General features: G+C 44.3%; 2 non-coding genes across 2 annotated transcripts; one reads left to right on the forward strand and one right to left on the reverse strand.

The window, feature by feature from the left end:
* Nucleotides 1–15,489: 15,489 nt before the first annotated feature.
* On the reverse strand, nt 15,490–15,562 carry Trnat-cgu (transfer RNA threonine (anticodon CGU)). The gene has a single exon. It is a non-coding gene; the product is annotated as a tRNA-Thr (tRNA).
* Nucleotides 15,563–15,704: 142 nt separating this feature from the next.
* Trnat-cgu (transfer RNA threonine (anticodon CGU)) lies at nt 15,705–15,777 on the forward strand. The gene has a single exon. It is a non-coding gene; the product is annotated as a tRNA-Thr (tRNA).
* Nucleotides 15,778–17,767: the final 1,990 nt, after the last annotated feature.

Consider the following 17,767-nt stretch of genomic DNA (forward strand, 5'->3'; position numbering starts at 1 on the left):
ATTCCACGGCCTTGGGGCTCTTGCGGCCGTACCGTTAGTTTCATATATACCAAAATTGGTATGGCGTGACAAGAGTCCATGACAAACATAATGACAGGTCCTGACATGCAACTCATCACCCGCATGTCATGTGCAGCATGATTTACGTGACATGGTCTCGGGGCGCTCGCGGCCGTTTAAATGAATGGACATATACGAAAACTGGTATGAGGAGACATTTCTGTATGACAAACATAACTGACACGTGGTAACATGAAAATCATGACATGCATGCATGTACGACATGGTTTACATGCCACGCTCATGGAGCACTCGCGGCCGTTTCGCTAAATTGATATACACCAAACTTGGTGTTGTGCGATGTGACTGTATAAGGGACATGAATAACAGGTGGTAACATGAAAACCATGACATACATGTCATGTATGTCATGATTTACATGCCATACTAATGGCGCACTCGTGGCCGTTTCGCTAGACTGATATACACCAAAATTGGTAGTGCGCGACACGACTGTATGGCGAACGTAAATGAGAAGTGGCAACATGAAAATCATGACATGCAAGTCATGTACGACATGATTTACATACCACGCTCATGGTGCGCTCGCGGTTGTTTCGCTAGATTGATATACACCAAAATTGGCATTGCGCGATGTGACTGTCTGAAGAACATGGAATGATAGTTGGTACCATGAAAATCATGACATGTATGTCATGATTTACATGCCATGCTCACATGCATTCGCTGCCGCTTCGCTAGCTTGATATACACCAAAATTGGTATTGCGTGACGCGACTGTATGACGAACGTAAATAAGAGGTGGTAACATGAAAGTTATGACATGCGTGGCATGTACGACATGATTGACATGCCATGCTCATGGCGCACTCGTGGCCGTTTCGCTAGACTGATATACACCAAAACTGGTATTACTCGACGCGACTGCATAACGAACGTAAATGAGAGGTGGTAACATGAAAATCATGACATGCAAGTCATGTACGACATGATTTACATACCAAGCTCATGGTGCCCTCGCGGTCGTTTCGCTAGACTGATATACACCAAAATTGGTGTATATCATACAGGCGACGCGCCTGTATGACGAACATGAATGACGGGTGGTAGCATGAAAACCATGATATGCATGTCATGTATGTCATGATTTATATGTCACGCTCATGGTGCATTCGCGGCCGTTTCGCTAGCTTGTCATACACCAAAATTGGTATTGCCTGATGTGACTGTTGTTGATGATGATGATGATGATGATGTGACTGTATGAAGAACCTAAGTGACAGGTGGTAACATGAAAACCTCACTCAACTTCACTTCGTTTTCTCACCCACACATGGCTATGCTATATATACATGGCTGTGCTATACATGGCTTCGCCTATACGTGACGCCAAGTGACATGAGACGACGACAGCATACGATGACGACAGCCCTGGCCTCTAAAGCGCTCTGCACTTTAAAAATTACAACATCTCCCGCTAAAGGGGACCATGAGGCGATGCGAAGCCGGAGCACTTGCACGATCGCGTTCCGTTGGCGTTCGTTGGGCATGCTACCGACCTCGCGTCGTGGAACCCGAAGAGGAACTCTACGCGCGTCGTGTCTTCCCTCTAGCCTGGCCGTTAATTCTCTCAGGGCCAGCGGTGAACGCGGTCGTCAGGCGCGAGAGGGGGGGGGGGTAGCGAAGGAGAGGAGGGAGAGGGGGAAGAGACGCGCATGCGCTCATCGCGGCGTTGCGCAGGAGAGGGGCACACCATCTCCCGCTAAAGGGGGCCATGAGGCGATGCGAAGCAGCGTTTCGGCATGTCGAGCCCGCGTTTCAGAGGGGGAGTGGACAGAGGGAGGAGAGAGGGGGAAAGGGAGAGTGGGGAGGAGGTCTGTGGAGAGGATTTGCGCACGCGCAGTAAGGGTGGTCACGCCGCACACAGTTTGAGCCCCGCCATAAGATGCTTCGCAACTAAAAATGCCATTAACGAAGAGAAACCATGCACAGGGTGAATATATATATATATATATATATATATATATATATATATATATATATATATATATTAGAGCTGTGCGAATAGCAAAATTTTGGGTGCGAAGCGAATTCGAATATTGAAGTGTGAGTGCGAATCGAATCGAATATTTTTCGAATAATTCTCGAATATTTCTAGAATATTTTTCGAATACTTCGAACCGAAATTGCAGAAAAAAAAGTTAAGAGAGGATTCCTAAGCATATTCTTATGAGATAGCAACAAGAAAGTGTTTCTTTTCACTAGGTTGATGAAGCACTGGCGGGGTGGTGTTTCATAGTTGTCTTATAAAGAATGAGGCAATGTAGAGGCCGAATTGTATTTATGTACATGGTTTGGTGCAACCAAAGTGTTGCCGATAACACTTTACACGTGATAGGCGAAGATGCCGTTTCCTCAGCCTCTCCTCCTCTTTCTGTGGAACTTCTGTGGAAGCCCAACTGATGAGGCGGACAAGTTCCAAATCTGCCTCCTAGACGTCTATATTATAAGAACATCTGAAATTTTGGATGCTAAAAAGCTTCGGCTTCCAATTTTTCACATTTCCTGCCCAAATTTCATGTCCAAAACAGCATTAATTGAGCCCCCACCTCTGCCACATTTTTCTTCTCCATGTTGGAACCAGCGTTTTCTTGAGTTAATGCATTTGCGACCGTAACGGAGCATGAATGGCAGCTTTGCCGCAATACCGGGGTGTGATGAGGTGAAGCATATTAAAAATCTAGGGACCACTTCCAATCGGACGTTGACTGCTTCTTGGCAAAGTTCGACCGTAACGGAGCTTGAAAGGCAGCTTTGCCGCAATACCGGGGTGTGATGAGGTGAAGCATACTAAAAATCTAGGGACCACTTTCAATCGGACGTTGCCTTTTGGCAAAGTTCGACCGTAACGGAGCTTGAAAGGCAGCTTTGCCACGATACGAGTGTGTAATTTGGTGAAGCATATTGAAAATTTGAAGGGGTCACTTTCAATCGGGTGTTGACTGTATTTGTTTTTGGGAAGTTCGAATAGTTCGAATAGTAAAATTCCAGTGCGAATCGAATCAAATAGCAAACACTATTCGAAAAATATTCGAAATTGCGAATATTCGCACACCCCTAATATATATATATATATATACTTATAACACGTTCCCCTTGCTTTCCGCCAAAGCACCTTGCCTAAAAAAGTAGCCTGGTAACGACGAGGGTTCTTTGGTTGGAAAATAACTCGAAAGGAAGCCACAACCTTAATTAGAACTTAATTAGAACACTAATTAGAAATGGAAGCCAACTTTTACGACTTCTAAGTGGCACATTATACAAGGAGACTCTTTCCGTATTTGAAAAAACTGACACATGTCTGTTGGCATTTAGGTAAGTTATTGCCGTGTTTGAATAAAAGGGCAGGCATCCTTAAATTTTACGAACATTTTGTTCGTAGATTCTAAGGAAATTTCTTTCAGTGTAGAAATGCGTGAGCGATGGCTCAAAGCGCTGACCGGTGATCGCCGTCTCACACCCCTTGTTACCCGCGTGTTTGTCTGGCCGCATTAAGGGGCTTTCAATCATTAGTCCGATCCAACGCTCGAAACACTCGCTTGCGAAACAGAGGAGGAGTCTCTTCAAGGCTCTGTGGGGTGCGTACAACCGAGCTTGGTAGCCAGTAAAAGGAGGGCGAACGACGAATAGAGCGTGCTAATCGGGTAAGGCCAACGCACGAGCAGGGATTAGTTTCCACCGCTTTGGTGAAAGGTATTCACCGGTGCGTCAACACAGGTAGACGGGGCTGAACAGCGCTTCGTATCGATAAGTGGTCGGCTAAAGAAGCCCGAGAGACGATATTACGTTTTCATCGTTGGGCACTCATCCGTGATTCAAAACACGCGCATGAGTTGGCCGAGGAAACCCGTATCGGAAATTTTTAATGACGATAAAACAGGTTGGGCTAGGGGAGCGGAGATTTGTGCATATAAAATTGGTAGCTTTTATATAAGCGAAGGTAGGAATGTAGGGGAAGGCAGAGAAGTTGGTCAGCTCTTAGACCGGCTGGCTACAGTGTGACGGGGAAATGGAATAAAAGGAATATAATATAGAAAGAGAAGCTACTAATAAAGAAAAGCGAAGGAAAAAAAGCGAAGGAGACTGTGAGTATCATGGCTGGAACATGAAACTCATTTTTACATGGTGATCTACAACCACCTTTTCTGAATTTCTCTAATTTTGTTCAACCCTAATGCAAATTATTCTGAAAGGAAGTCACCGAAAACCTACCCTATTTTAAATCTCTGCAGTTGGACACTCACGTCTTTCCTACGTTATAGCTCCGTTTAGACCCGCCGCGGTGGTCTTGTGGTTACGGTATTTGGCTGCTGACCCGAAGGTCACGGCATCCAATCCCGGCTGATGGAGGCAAAATGCGAAATGCTTTTCGATGAAGGCAAATGCTAAAGACCTGTGTGCTTATATTTAGGTGCGTGTTAAAGAAGCCCAGGTGGTCGACATTAACGGAGCCCTTCACTACGGCGTCCTTCATAATTATATCGTTGTTTTGGGACTAAACCTCCAAAAATTATTATGTACCTCAACTCAGTTTCTCTTCTGTTTGATGACTCAACAAACATTGTGGCATACTGAAAAACATAATACAAGTTACGAAAAAGTAAGACACAGCGCAAAAAGAGGAATCTTCAACGTCTGATCATCATTGGTGTCGTTTTTAGAACAATATATATTCGTCGTACTACCTCTACTGATAGGCGGAAGATCGCTGGTTAAGGCGCAAATTCAAGCAACAAAGGAAATCAGTGCAGTAGTAATGATTGATCGTTTAGGTCAGCAATGCGGAAGTTCAAAGAAATGTATTTGCGAATAAGGGCGTCACACAGGCATACAACCTCTGCAGTACACTGTGTTTCCATCCATTGGCTCCTACCTATACCTTGAATTTTCCAGTCATGTATTATATCCATTTTTGAAATATCAAAAGTTTCCAATATCATTTCAAATAAAGTAACACAAATTGAGTTTTGTTACGTAATCTGACAGCTTCTGTAAGCCTTTCTTTATGCCATCTCTTCTTGAAACTTGTAGTAGTTTCTGTGATTTCGCGTGCCAAAACTACGATATGATTATGAGATGAAATATTCTTCAACAGGGACGTCCCTGGAGCCAACATATCGACAAGCAGACTGGTCTTTGTCAGGCGCTGCCTTGAAAGAGACAAGTCTGCGTGTGAAAACGTTTGCTACAGCGACAACTCTGTTCAAGAATTTTTCATCCCTTGAATCTTACATCTTTCCTGTAATTTCTTCCTTATTTGTGTAAGATTATGATGCACGTCGCAGTGGGGAGGGGGCGGGGGCTTCGGAAAGATTTTGAACACCTAGGATTCATTAACGTGCACTTTTTCTTACAACTTTAGTACGTCGCTGGGTGTTTGATCCTGCTTTTACCCTAGTTTACGCCATAAAATCCCGCCACTTTCACTAGCGAACGTTGGATATGATATTAAATTAAACTCCTCGAATGCGTCCTTTCGTTATTTGATTTGCTCTTGCACCCCCGCTCATACTATTCTTTATTTCCCGTCGCACACTTCTATCCTCCACAGCACCTTGTCACATTTCAGCGTGTATTGATCGAAGATAAAGGGGTGCTGCAACCGTCATGATCCTTACGAGTAATGTCTCTTTCTTTAGTTGCCTTCCTTTTCTGTTTACTATTGACTCGCTTGTTTCTCTATATTCGATTCCTTCCTGCCTTTGATCTCAAAAGCCTTTGCCCAAATCATTTCGACTGTAGGGAAACTTCCAATTTCCAACCGAGAGGCCTGTCGGTTTGGAAAGACTGGTGGCATGCGACTTCGGAGCACCTTCGCAGAAAGCGCGCAAGACGGCGACACCACTGCCGCCATCGGGATAGTTCTGAAGCTTCTTTCAATCCTCCTGCGTCGTTCCAATCTACCAGAAATGCTATTTGCCTCAGAATATCTTATTCTTTCAACGTGCGCGTTTTCTGATGCTATTTCTAAATGCCTGCAGCTAACGGTGTGCTATTCGCAGTGTTATGTTTTCAGAGATATTATCGCCACCGTGCTACTACCTCCACAGCTGGAGATACTTCTTTGAACGAATTCTTTATTTTATGAATGGATGGGGCACATTCAGGATCAGAATGAGTTGCGTAATGTCAACTGTTTCTTAGGTTGCGCACACGATTCCCGTGTGATGACGTGCAGGCTTTGGGGGCAAGCGCAAATGCAGGCAGCACACAACGCCGGTGACACACAGGAGTACCTAACTGAGTCGAATGCGAAAGAAAGTGGGAACCATCATCTATTCCACATGAGTTTCGTAGAAAGGAACTTCACTTGTTAAAAATACTAAGCCTGCTCCTTCCAACGGGGCGTCTATCTTGTACGTCGTCGTTCTGTGGCCCGTCAAACCTCATCAATCATTGAACTGCACTATAAGTGTCAACAGCGTAACGTGGTGCGGTTGTTATACCTCAATTTTCTCTTGTTACTTATTCGTTCTTTTGTTGCACGTTTTTGTTTAAATTTTCTAGTCTAAGAATATTGGTCGACTTTGACCGTCCGGGTGCGTGCCTTCGAAAAAGCACTTAACCTATACATGGGTATATGAACTGTCCATATTGTAGACACAGCATGGCATCGCTTTCGCTCCTCGCAGCCTCGCACAACTATTATGGAGTGAAATGGTGTCGTTTAGGAAAATTACAATCAGGATGATGCGAAAACAGAGCGTGTTGGAATTGAGGACACGAGAATAAATTTCTTGGAACAAACGCGTGCTATTTTGCGCTGCAAAATTTTTCCTAATTTTTCCGTATGTCTAAGGAAACAGTAAACTTGGGTGAAGTGTGGTCTTCTTTATTGACTATACTCGCGCGATGTCGCTCCAGCCTCAATATAGCTTTAGGTTAGATTTTGTTTTGTTTTTATGTCTACGCAGCCTTTGATTGTACAAAAAGTTAGGGCTGTATTTAGAGTGCTGCAATAAGGAGATAATTTGTAAGGGTCCAGAGTCTGCTGTACGAACTTCTCGGTGAATCGTTTGCGTTACGCGATGACCTTTCGGTTGAGCGTAAACTGTTATGCTTTGTGAACTCTCCTGTGGCATGAAATTTTATTGTAGTGCTCATACTCCGCGTGTAAATATCCATTTCTGTGTTCATTTGTCTAGTTTCGTGAAATAGTATTGAGGGCAGATATTCATTAATATAAGTATTAACTGCAGGGACGATAGACATGCCCAGGAGCTTTTAAGGTGGCAACGTATCGTGTAAGAGAAGAGGAGTAGGTCGTAACACACATAGGCATCAACATATCCTTAATTACATTTACTAAGGAAACGCAGTTTTCATGGAATATGAGCTAAGCACACACAGCGCTCACTTGGTGTTAGTGAACTTTTCAGCATAACCGCACATACGTAAATCGACATATGCTTACTCTGGAAGCTAGTAATTATGCCTTCAAAGGTTAATACCAAGAAATAACAAAATTTTCCACGAAGATAGATCGGCGGAGATGATTAAAAGAACATATCTGAACACATTCTAGTTCGTAATATTCCGCCAGATGACACAATGCTTCCGCACCACTGCGTGGGTTACAACTGATAGCATGCTTACTCTGGAAGCTAGTAATTATGCCTTCAAAGGTTAATACCAAGAAATAACAAAATTTTCCACGAAGATAGATCGGCGGAGATGATTAAAAGAACATATCCGAACACATTCTAGTTCGTAATATTCCGCCTGATGACACCATGCTTCCGCACCACTGCGTGGGTTACAACTGATTCACAGGCCTGTCGAGACGGGCCACGATTGCGGCACCTGTTACCGCGTCTTTCACGTCCTGAATGTTCCAATGCCACTTCCTTTTTCTGCCACTGCTACCCGCCTGCCACTCTTCCTATCCCCTCTCGTCTTTTAGAAGTTTACCTTTTATATTGCTTGGCGCACTGCTGAAAGTACGGTCTCTTTACCGCAACGTCACGTTACTTGGTTGACCTATTTCAAAGTTGCTTTGGGCTCCTATCACATCTATAATGCACAGGGCCTGCGTTAGCCTACTTACATTACTTCCCTGCTTCTATCCAAGCCTTCCGCGACTACTCGGCTCCGCACACTATACACAACGCTTGCCGCCTGGCGCAAGAACTGTCACGCCAAGCACCCGCCCTTGTTCGGGAACAGCGAACCAAGCCAACTGTTTCCGACGTGTCCCCTAATCCCCTCTCGCTGCCTATATGCGTCGCTAGTGCGTGCGCTCGCACGGTTTGCGACAGCCTGCCGAGGCTCCTGACGTGAAAGCGAACGCTTCGTTGGAAGGCGCGCGAAACCGGTGTTGTTTACGGGCTCGCGCATCTGCATGAATGAAGAGGCGGCCCACCTCGGAGAGGCTTTGTTCTCTGCCGTCATTCAATGTGGCTTTGTCTTTTTCTTTATTGCGCATATGGAAAAGTCCCCTATAGTCGGATCGCATGGACGGACGCGTCTCGTTGAAGCGTTTCTTCTAGAGAGTTTTTGCACGGTAAACTTTGAGCGTAGCCCAGATGTATGCACGCACGTGCTTAAGCATTAAACAGTTTAGACTGTTGCACATACCTGCAATACCTTGCCTCAACGTTACATTATTAGGGAGTACTATCATAGCTCACCACGCTTACGTTAACGTTGGCGAGGTAAAAAAAAATGCTAATGCTATATCATATGCTTCAGAGCACTAATAGTTCTGCTCTGCACTGTTCTGTTAGACGTGTGTTGTGTTCCCGCTGAGAGATTCAGATGAGGACGACGTAGGCTAGACTATATGTCCGTGCTATGACTAAACAAGTAAAGGAATAAATTAAGATAGTGAAATAAAATAAAGAATAACACTGAAATGACATAAATAGGTGCATCAACATCTCAACTGATAGTTCCCTGACGCCTTAGATGTGCTGAAACCGTGTTTTATAGAATAGTAGAACCGGGCGGAACTTAACAAACATGCAGATGAATGCTACGCCGCTGAAACCTGAAAGTTCATTAAGTACAACAAACCAAACGAACACAATTTAAGCCTAATTAATATTATATTCATACTACAAACCCGGTAATGAGCACTGTAGCACTTTGTTTTTTTAAGAATTATCCTAACTTAGGTGGTATATTAACAGCAAATTTCATTTTATTTACTTGCCACTTCAAAGAGCAGAGGGCATGGGAAGAAAAAGCTCATATGAGCTTGACTAGGCTTCCCAGCCCGTTACAGGTCAGCGTCATGCTGTGGCAGTAAACACACTTTGCGCAAACAAAAACAATAATAACAACAAAATGAAAACATTCATTGTATGTGCACAGTCATCAACACATGAAACAAAACAAGCACTTACGTTACTTTATCCAGGCCACTCAAAGTTTGCAGATATGAGCCCCACGAGAAAAACGCTTGAACCTAAGGCCTACAAAATACATCAATATGAACACCATTTCGTTCTAAAACATTTAAAACAGGGGGTAGAGTAATTCTTAACATTTGGGCACCGTAATTCGTGCGGGAGGATTTTACTGTGAATTTGTCCATAAGCCGAAAAGGGTACACGGAAACGGATTCGGCTAGTTCTGCTATTTCGTTAAGCATCGATATAATATATTTTATTTCATATCTATATCGGAGAACTAGCTAGGCGTAATTTATACACACTGAAGACCTTTGGAGTAGCAGCAGCTTGGAAGAGCTGTTCAGAAGGACGATCTCTAAGCAAGTCGTAAATAAGGCGTAAACATTTCTTTTGCAAAAGGTAGACCTTTTCTAAATTTGGGAGCGTGGTAGTGCCCCATACAAGCTGGCAATAATTCACTTGTGACGTAAACAGAGATTTGAAAAGCATCAGTTTGATTTTAGTCGGGAGGACATAATTATTACGGTGTAAAAGACCAATAAAGCGTGAGGCAGCCAAGCACACGTGATTGACATGGACATCCCACAGCAACTTTTCATTAAACCAAACACCAAGAGTTTTGAAAGCTGGCACAATTGCTATGTTTTCGGATCCATAACCTAAAGATTAAGAGCACGGTACAGTTTTACCTTTAGGACGAAAAATCATGGCTGTCGTTTTATCCGTATTCATTTGTAAAGCATTCAAGTTTGACCAACGCTCGAGAATGGCAAGCATTTCGTTAGCATCCCTTAGTAATACGCTTGCATCTCTGCCGCTAAAGAGAACACTGGTGTCATCGGCGTATATGACAAAAAATGGCTCGGAGTAAATCTGCACAGTATCAATAATATACAAATTAAACAAAATTGGCCACAGGATTTTCCTGTTGTACACCTGACGTAAGACGCAGTGTTTGCGAGGTGTGCCCGTTGACATTAACATACTGGTGTCTATGAGGCAAATAAGACCTGATCAGATCAAGAGCATGCCCTCTAATCCCATAACTTTGAAGCTTGGCGTGAAGTATTTCATGGTTTAGGCTATCGAAAGCTTTCTGAAAGTCAACAAAAAGGGCTAATATTAGGTGCTTTTCCTCAAACTTTTTAATAATAAATTCTTTTTGCGTGAGTAGTGCCTTTTGATGGACAGGTTCTTTCTGAAACCATGCTGGAATGGCGTTACCAAATTATGTTGCTCAATGAAACGGGAATGTAGAGATATTGGTCTATAATATGCAATGCTTTTATTGTCTCCCTTTTTAAAGTAGGAATGACTTTAGCAACTTGCATTTCAACTGGAAATATGGTTGTTCTGAGGCACAGGTTAAATATATGGGCCAGCAAAGGTGCAATTAGGTCAATAACATGTTTAAACGGCAAAATCTGTAGGTCGTCCGCATCCAAGGAAGTACTGTTTTTTTAGACTACGACTTCCAGTTTATCAACAGGAGAAAGAAAAACACTCTCATGCTTACTCGACGAAACGAATTGTAACGCCTCTAAAGTACCAACGGACTGAGAGCGAACAAGGAAAGAGTTGTTGAAGGAATCTGCCAGCGATATACTGCAGACGCTTCAGCCCCGTTGAATGTCATTTTATTGGGTATTCCATTTGTACCTGCAGGATTGAAACGTGTAGATAGCTGCCTCCAGAGAACATCACTGCGACCATTGATACGTTCGAAAATATCTCCACAATATTTCCACGCGCGCTGCTCTTGCTATGTTTTTGTAACTGGTTCGTTGCACGTGTAATCGCTGTCTTGCGCGGGCCACGCCAGAATGTCTGGGAACATTCTAGATTGTAGTAGATCATTCTTTCAAGATTGCGCACATGACGCGAATAGTCAAGATTTTTCCAGAGCTCGCGCAACCACCAGTGATAAGTCTGGAAAGCTCGATGGATGATGTATAAAAGACGTCGCGTCCCAGTGATCATCAGATTATCGACGGCCGACGCTCTGTTCGCCGCTGTCAGTATACAGCGTGCCTTGCTTGCTGTGACTTTCCGTTTGCCGGCCACAAGTTCAGCGAAATAAAGAGTTACGCATTACCGAGTTCTCCTGGAGTCTTCTTCACCGTCACGATCACGTGACAGTATTGCGTCTTAGCCGTTTTAATGTCCTCGTTTAGTTTATTTTTATGCCCTTTATAACGTGCTAAAGTTAATATGTTTCTAATCTTAACAAACCTTTTATAATGTTGGTCCTTAACGTTGATGCGATAAAGTAAGGAAGGGCTAATCCAGGGCTTCCTAAATCTCCTCCTTCGGGACACTTTTTTCTCGGGAAGGGCTCAGATTATAACGTTTTAAATTGATCCATAAATGCTTCATACACAGTATCGGATTCAGTAGCGTGGTATACATCATCCCATAACGCATTTAATATCCTAGCACGAAACGATTCAAGATTATTATCATTTATTGATTGATAGTATCGATCACACTTTAAAGGATGTTTAGTCATTCGTTTTAACGTGCATAAAAATATTCCCATGTGATCGTTCAAACCACTGCAAACAACACCCGATTTTGTCAGGGACAGCTCAACGTTGGTTAAAAATGTGTCGAGAAGTGACGCAGACTGCTGCGTAATACGAGTCGGCATATTAATCACATGTGAGCATTCATTGGAAGACGCGGTAATGTCGAAGTCAAATCGAAGAGCACTTTGACCTAGTATATGAATATTAAAATCTCCGCCACAGAAAACGGTGTAGCTTTTTTCACTGACGTACTGAAGAAGACCGTCTGAGCATTTATTAAATTCTGATGTAACGCCATTCGGTGCATGGTACAAAACGAATATTACAGCGCGGTTTGCAATGAGAGACAGTACTTCGCAACTATCTGACACAAAAGAAAATTCAGGAATAACTTGGCATTCAATATCAGACAATGCAAGCAGCAAGACACCTCCTCCTCGACGTTCACCTGGGCGGTTAATGAAATACGTCTGATACATTGATAGAGTGAGCACGTTGTCATCTGTGTACCATGTTTCGGTTATCATTAGAACATCGAATGAAAAGCCGAAGCGATTTACCAACACTGCAAACTCGTCAAACTTGTTGTACATTGAACGAGCATTGATAAAGAAGCATCGCGTTGTTTGGCAAGATAAGAACTGAGAACCAATATGACTTTTCAACTGCTCAGGGTTCAAGTAAAACGCCAGTGTGCAGAGAAGACATTTCTGGAAGAAAGCGCGCAAACTTCTGCCATAACCAACAAGTAACTCATGTCCTTCATCGGTCCCAGTTTCTGTGATGGGACTTGCTGCGGACACGCGATCTACATCAGACATTGATGGAATGCGCAGTGCGGGTGTCGAAACCCCTCGACGGGCAAGCACTTTGCCCTTGCTGCTCCAGACATATTTCCAGCCAGCATCCATTTTACGAGAAATAGCAGCACTCAGCGATTGCTTGTTCTTGCGCGTGCGGTGTTCATTAACGAGCACGGATCTCGATGGGCGTTCATGCTCAAGGGAGTGAGCAGTAAGCCGCTCCTTCCTTGCTTTAGCCAGAAGAGCGTTACCTTTGAAACGGCGCGTAAAGCGAACATTAAGGTTATTTGCCCTACCGTTCGATGTTTAAACCATGTGGCAAATATCAATATCCGAGTCATCAATGATTTCACCCACTTTCAGACCAATAGCTTTGATAGCTGCAGTTCAATTACAGCCATCAGGACAACCTTTCACCTACCGTTATTCAGTTTCTGATACTGCTTAAGTTCATCTATTTTGACCTGCGCTTTCTGGTTTTCGTTGTCAAGCTGTTTGTTCTTTGCCACGAGTTTTTTCATGTCTAGCTTAAGTTCTTTAACATCCTTTTCAATTCCAGACACACTGTCACTTGTGTCCTAAACGAACTTTCCGCTCTCCTTCAAGGAGCGAATTTCAAGGCGAAGTTCCTTACGGAATTCGTCGAATTGTTTCAAAATGTCCTTACTTTCTTTAGACATTCCATGCAATGCACAGCCCGCAGAGCACAATAAGGCACAACACTACAAGAGGACGTTCAGTAACTATGGTTCCGCATTGGGAGTCTAGAAGCAGATAATTAGAAGGAAAGGAATTTCCTCTCACCTGCAAATATGCGAGAAATAAGTTCAGGTGCGTCCAAGGAGCACACCGCTGCCGAACGAAGCTCGGTAAAGGCACGCTGAGTCTTTTTGTCGGGTGGCGGCGGCAGGCAGCAGCAGGCGGCAGCAGGCGCAGGCGCACAAAGGATGAGTAAAACTGCTAAGTTTATTGATTCAGACTTCTGACACCACGAATTAATAATAATAATGATATATAGGGTTTAACGTCCCAAAACCACCATATGATTATGACAGACGCCGACACCACGAATTAGGCACACTGTTGAATATTATTTTTATTATTAAGAATATTTACGACATCCATTTATAACATTATCCATTGCCTCTCAGTAGACGTGCTTTGCCTAGTTTCGGAATGTACAATTAGGTTGCCGAATTAGTATGCAAAGACAGGACTTCAGAGGGAAGCCGGAAAGTCGGAATGACCTGGCAAGACATGGCGAGACTTCGCGATAACCCTCTTGATCTCGTGCGACCTTGAAGCGGTTTCATTCGAACCGTTTGAATTAAAGACAGCAATCACTTGCTGTTATTATGCTATTATGTATGCATTCATAAACAGAATAAGTTAGACTAATATACGCGTGCATCTATTGCCATTTCTTGAAGCCTGCCACATTACAACGTCCACAATGACAGGACTTTATGCAATACTTCGCGCTTTACGCTTCTTATGTCGACAGTCAGCACCTCTATGTTTAGTAGATTTCAGTGATTCGCATGCCTCGTTGCTCAGATCCAATTGATGTTATTTGTTCCCCTCAAGCATGCCCTACTTTCTTTGCATGTCTTATTAAAGAAAACTTGAAATTAACGCTGTTGTCCGGGGTTTCGGATGGTCACAGGCCACGCAAGGTACACATTCACTACATTCAATATTTCATTCACGTTTCTTTTCTGTTGGCTTCATGTGGTAATACACGAAAGGTTCTTTCGGTTGCGCTGCAATTTTTTTAGATCATGACACATGTTAATGTCAGCAGAAAGCATCAACCATTATCGAGGTAAGTTACTACGCAAGCGAAAAGAAAGCGAAGCTCGAGCTTAGTGGTTGATAAGAGTTTAAAAATGCATCGACCTAAATCTCGAGATGACTTCACGAAACGCAGGCGTTTCGTGTGAGGCAGTGCGCTAACATGAGCCTGATGACTTCTTTTACAAACGGGACAAGAATTATAGCTAGTGAATGCGAAGCGCAAACAGAAAAGTAGTGCTGGCCGCTACAATTCAAGGGAGCCATGGTAACCGCAAATGGCGTGCGCACTTTAGAGTGACACGAACATGTCCTCTGTTCAGCGTGTGTTCCTACCGCAACGCATTAGTGCTTGCGTGCAAACTGCGCTGCCGTTGTGGATGCGTCCGGAGCACTGGGCGAGCGAAAGCTTGCGAGGGTTTTGCCGCTGAATTCCGCTCGTAAATGGCCGCCCCGCTAACGAGGTTAAGTCCCGTAGAACCGCCGCTCGACACAGTCCCGCGGGAGTTATTGGAGAGAGAGAGAGAGAGAGAGAGAGCACTGGCATGCATAAGCAATGGGGAGCAAACTTTTCTTGTGCAGCTCGCTGTCTCGCGTCGTGCGAGCTGCTGCCGTCGTCATCGGAGCGACGGCGTCGTGTCGTGACTTGGTCAACACTTTCGCGAGCCGTGTCTCATTAAGATGGCGAACAGTTTTGTACGTGTAACGTGAAGAAGAGTGTTGCGACGATGCATGCTGTGACTCGACGCCATTGTTCAGAATACAATGCATGAAGTCAGCTGCACACTTTTGACACATAGAGCTACACATAAAGAAATAATATTAATGAGCACTAACAGACAATAATGCCAAGGAAAGTATAGGGGATGTTTTTACTAGTAAATGTAAGGTAAATGTGAAGAAAGAAAAGTGGACGAAAAGATAGCTTGCCGCGGGCAGGGACCGAACCTGCGACCTTCGAATAACGAGTCCGATGCTCTACCAACTGAGCTACCGCGGCGGCCATCCCCCCCGTCCACTTTATGGGGTATATATGTACATTAAACGTGGGAGCGTCAGTCAGCGCCGCCAGTGGCGGCGCTGACTGACGCTCCCACGTTTCATGTACATATATACCCTATAAAGTGGACGGGGGGATGGCCGCCGCGGTAGCTCAGTTGGTAGAGCATCGGACTCGTTATTCGAAGGTCGCAGGTTCGGTCCCTGCCCGCGGCAAGCTATCTTTTCGTCCACTTTTCTTTCTTCACATTTACCTTACATTTACTAGTAAAAACATCCCCTATACTTTCCTTGGCATTATTGTCTGTTAGTGCTCATTAATATTGTGTATAACAAAGAAAACGAGCCCTTGAAATTAACACTTCTTTCCTACATAAAGAAATAAGTCACTCATATTTCACGCGTGTCGGTTTTACTGCTCAGAGGATGGCTGCGGGGACGTTCGGCCTACGGAGATTATTGGAAAATCATACGGGCAGCCGGGGTGTAGGTGGGGGATGTTCCATATTGCCAAGACTGAAATTTTAGTTTTTACCTTGTACCCGCTAGTAATTATTTGCTCGTTTACGCCTTTTAAACCAAAGAAGGTCACACGTCATGCCCTGCGCATATGTCGTGAGATACAAGATTACCTATAAAATCTACTGTTATCGGGGCACCACGGCACGAAGGTACGTATGGTAGAAAAGAAAAAGCGCAAGATTTAAAATTTTCATCGCTACGGCAATACAACGTAATCAGTCTGGAATAGCGAGACACCCAGTGATGCTGCTGAAACCTTTCGTGCTCGTCTTAGTTGAACCGCCGCTGCAGCTGTATTGACACAGAGTCAAACCCAGCCTCGCCAGACGAACCTCCCCGGGGTGTCCACGCTTGCCCCTCTCCTCTCTGCTCCATCTTCCACCACTGTCCCCCCGACACGCTACTCCTATTTTATTGGCCGCCGTACCTTACGTCCGTATCGGCCAGAACGCCCGGGAAGGCATCGCCACGGTTATAGAGTGCAGAGAGGTGGGTTGAAATAGCCCTAATGCACCTCTCACGATGTTGGTAAATAGCGGCCGGCCTTCTGCACGGATAAGCGAGCAAACAAGGAAGCTCTCCTAACGGCGTCGCTCGTCAGGTCTCGCCTTTCGGTCGGCCTCCGCCGTCAAGCTCATGGAAAAATCCTCGCTTGTCGCCGTGTATCGCACCAACCGCGCAACGAACAAACCTCGCTTGCACTCCGCCCACCTCCACACTTCACCATGAAACAGCGCAGAATAGCGACAAGCTTTCAAGGCTCCCACCGAATAAACCTTGTTGAAAACTTGTTTATTGAAATAGGCCCTCCAGGGACATAGATGGCATGTAGCACTACATTTTATGTTTACCTACGGCCAAAGCTACAAAGCATAACAAATATGGGTTTATTTGTCTTTCTTCTTCTCTGCCACAAAATTGTCAACACACGCCAGGAACAGGACATCTATCTAGAGCTACATTCTGAGCATTTTTTCGCGACCATCGTTTTTCGCGGCTGCTTTTGCGGTTGTCTGTAGAGCGAACTTGTTAAAAAAACAGCGCGTAAGTGTTATCTTTCAGTCACGTTACTTTCGGCACTCCGTTTCGGCGGCATCTGCTGCGTTTCGCGTGGAATTCTGTGCCCAGTTTCTTGAAAAAATGTTTTTTCCCTATTTCCTGTTATGCTTTAAAAGTGCTATTGCTTTGTCACAGAAATTGTTTTGATAGAGTGCACGCGCAGGAAGTTTGCGTGTTTCCGTTGGTGTAGATAAACGTTTGAACACTTGGCAATTATATAAGATAACAAAAAGAGGTTGCGATTGCAATAAGGAAGGGGGTAGGAATTTGCTACATCCTTTAAGCGAGTTAGCTGTCAGCGCGAGCTGTCAGTTTGTGAAGAAGCTACACTTAATATCAACCAACGGGTTATCCAAGTGCTTACACAAGATCCTATGTATGTGGGTGTTGATGTTGACACAATACGTTTCACCTATACAGATAAATTATCTCCAACTACCCACTACCTACCGTTTACCTCCTCTCTTTTCATTTTTTTTGTCGTTACCATCTAGCATCTTTGCTGTATAGCAGAGCCCCCCCCCCCTTCCACCCAAGCTGGTCATGTTAAAAGGCCGCTTCCCACTAGTGGTAAGGCGTAACGCTAAATACGAGTGCTAGCTATCGTTCCGCCCCTAACTAAGTG

Source organism: Rhipicephalus sanguineus, chromosome 2, assembly GCF_013339695.2.
Source record: "Rhipicephalus sanguineus isolate Rsan-2018 chromosome 2, BIME_Rsan_1.4, whole genome shotgun sequence".
Taxonomy (NCBI): Eukaryota; Metazoa; Arthropoda; class Arachnida; order Ixodida; family Ixodidae; genus Rhipicephalus; species Rhipicephalus sanguineus.